Here is a 3481-nt window from a genome sequence, read left to right as displayed (position 1 = left end):
TAAAGCCAAGAGATGGTCAGCACAGAGGAAACTTCAAGGTCACCACAGGCAACAGCCTCATTTTACAGGTGAGAAAACTCAGTCCGGAGAGGTTGAAGCACTTGCCCAAGGTCACACAGTAAATCGGTGGCAGAGCTGGGACTAGAGGCCTTGGTTCAGCACCCCTATCCAGGGGTGCTTGTCCCACCACACCACCAGGCCTGGGCATGGGTCAGGGATTGGCCCCATGCCAGCTCCTTCCTTCCCCTACCCCCACCCCACTTCCAGCCTGGGATGGGATGGAGGGCATGGCAGAGCCCCACCAGCTACTCTGCTCCTCACGCAGGCTTGTCTACACCTATCCTGCCCCCAGAGGTCTCAGTTCCAGTTGGCCCACCAGGTGCAGGCAGCCCTCTCTTGGCCCTCCTTACCCTGAACCAGGCTTCCCTCAGAGGGGCAAAGAGGGCAGGGCAGCCAGCTTCTGGTCCCTTACCCCTCTATCCTGCCTTGTTCTGGGGCTGAGGAGGCACCCACCTGGGCAGCGGGGGGTGTGGGTGCCTCCAGCAGGGCTGAAAAGCCTGGGCAGGTCCTGTGCTGAGGGCTGTCCTGCCTTCCCAGGGCATGAGTCCCATGGTGGCCTTTTATGAGGCAGAGAGGCATGGTGTGAAGGATTAGGGGTGTAGCCCAGGGTATCCATAGCTGAGAAATGTCCCCACCCAGAGTAGCCCTGCCAGGCACTGAAGGCAGCAGGCTGAGGCCAGAGCTGGTTCCAGAACACCTGCCCTGGCAGAGGCCCTCTCCCCTCACAAAACAGCACAGAATCCCCATCCAGCAAGTCCAGGCTTCCTGTGGGGCTGAGGACAGGGCCCAGGGGACCAAGGCCCATTTGGGACACGTGGCCCTCCTCAGCTCCCTGCGGTCCTCTTTGGGGGCTGGGACCACCGCATCAGGAGCTAGACAGATTTGACAATTTCCATCTACACTGGGACCTTGAACAAGTTACGCCACCTCTGAGCCTCAGGTTCTTCATCTGTAAACAGAAATAATTATAATACTCACTTCATAAGATTGACACAGGACCTAAGTAGGTACTCAGTCATTATTGTAAGGAAGGAAGGAAAGAAGGAAGGAGGGAGGGAGGGAAGGAAAGGTAACAGGGACAGTGAGGGATCTAGAAACCTGTCCAAATACAGTTTAGCAGCCTTATTCCCTCCACGTTTACCTTGCCTGATCCATGCATGCCTAAGGTGTCTCCCCGTTTCCTACTGCTGTCCTTGAATGTCCCCACACTTTGTTCTCATTGGCAGGGTGTGACTCCCTCCCAGTCCTGCTGGTTGACTCCCAACAGGCCTTGCACCCAGATGATCTTCTTGATGGTGCCTGGCTTAGGAGTGACACATGACCTGGTTCTGGCCAATAAAACAGGAGGGGAGGTCTGCTGAGAGGCTGCAGGGGAGGGATTCTTGGCTCCTAAGAAAGATACCAGAGGAAACGACCCTTTTCTGTCTCTGGATTTTGTCATGTCCCAGTTAGAACACCCAGAACTTGTGCAGCTGTCTTGTGGCCACGAGGGGAACTGGCCTGAGGATGAAGCCAACGGTGAGAAACATAGAGCAGAGTTTGCCTGAATGGCTGGTCACACTGTACCAGCCACCCACCCTGCCTCGGGGCTTCTTTCCATGCGACATAATGAATGTTCTTATTCCTCAAGCCAGTTGGAGTTGGGGTTTTGTTACTCACAGCTGAAAGTATCCTACCTGATCTTCTCCCCAGCACCCATGCTCATTGCTCCCCATCACCAGTCAGCAGAATCCCTTCCCATGTGCCCATGGAAGAGACAGAGTATCTGTTCTGGGCAGTCTGAGAAGGGTTCTGGCAGATGGCATTTGCAGGATGCCTAGGAGTTTTATGAACAGATAAAAAGGATGGGTTCCAGACTGCCTTAACAAGGTCGGGGAAGGTGTAGCTTGTTTAGAGAACACCTGGTAAGGCTCAGTTAGGCCGTGGGGGAGTGGTGAACTGGGGCTGGAGAAATGCAAGGAGGCCTGTCATGGGGCTGAAGGTCTCTCCTGGGAGTTCCTGTATTCTGGGGAGGCAAAAAGGCTTATGCAGCATGTATATTTTGGATCAAAAGAGCCTGGGTGCTCAGGAAAGAAGTAATGAGGATCTTACCTAGGGAGGGGCAGAGGGGAGGGATGGGGCAACTGGTGAAAGAGGCATTGTAGAGGCCCAACCATGGGTCTCAGTGACAGAAGGAGGGGGTGGGGAGCAGAGGAGGAAGGTCACAGCCAGGGTCTCAGCATGTGAGGGCAGAGCCATCACTGTGTAAATCATGGAGCAGGGGACTATGGTTGCCAGTCTCCAGGATGGCCCACAATGGTCCTACCTCCTGATATTCCACAGTGTATCAGGACTGGCCTATGTGACCACTAGAATATGCAGAAGGTATGGTAATTTGCTCCCAAAGTTGGGTCACAAAAGACATTGTAACTTCTGCCTTACTCTCTGCACAATCACGAGCTCCAGGAAAAAGCAGCTGCCACATTTTGGAAATACTCAGAGGCTCATGTGGTATGGGTTGGGACCTTCTTCCAATGGCCTTAAGACACTGGGCTCCCCACTCAAGCCTTCAGATGACTGTAACCCCAGCTAACATCTCAGCTGCAACCTCAAGAGAGGCCTTGAGCAGAACCACCCAGCTAAGCTGCTCCCAATTTTCTGACCCACAAAAAACTGTGAGATGATTAATATTTGTTATTTAAGTGGCTAGATCTGGGAATAATTTGCTATGCAGCAATAGATGACTCATACAGGGACCTAGACCACCATGGACTTATTCTCCCATCTGTCCTTCTTAGGGTGAGGGAAGATTATTATTATCAGTGGGCAAGGAGCTCCCAAGCCATATGGCCCCTGCCTGCATCCTCCTCTTTACAGCTTACAGAGCATTTTCAAAAGAGCAGACTTTTCCTTGTTGCAACTGTGGGGGAAATGGAAGTTCCTATGGCCAGGATCCTCACCTGACTCTAAACTACTTGCAGTTGTTACTGGCCTACTGCTAGACTTCTGCTTCCACACCCACAGGCAATGAGCGGTTATTACATGAAGAACTCTGCCCAATGCTCTCTGGGTGGTGGCAGAGACAAAGGTGGATTTGTGCCTGCAGACTACTGGACGCAGACAAGATTCTAGTGCTCACCCTACTTCCATGAGAATAAAACCGATTATAAACCCTTTTACCCCCAGAACATTCTTCTGTCATTTCCTCATCTCACAGAATCCATAGTGAACTTGCCTGTAGCTGAAACCTTTAGGCAAGATAGCAGCCAACCCCAGGAAGTAGATATAACCCCTGCTTTACAGATAAGGGAACCGAGGCTCAGATTGCTGGAGTGACCTGCTCCAGATTAAACAGTTTGTCAGTGGAAGGTCATGGACCAGGTCTTCTTCCAGGCTCTGAGTAGATCCACAGCCTAGCTGAGCACACAATGGACCCTCGGCA

Source organism: Manis pentadactyla, chromosome 10 (assembly GCF_030020395.1).
Source record: "Manis pentadactyla isolate mManPen7 chromosome 10, mManPen7.hap1, whole genome shotgun sequence".
In the NCBI taxonomy this organism is placed as follows: Eukaryota; Metazoa; Chordata; class Mammalia; order Pholidota; family Manidae; genus Manis; species Manis pentadactyla.
This window is presented reverse-complemented; position numbering follows the sequence as displayed.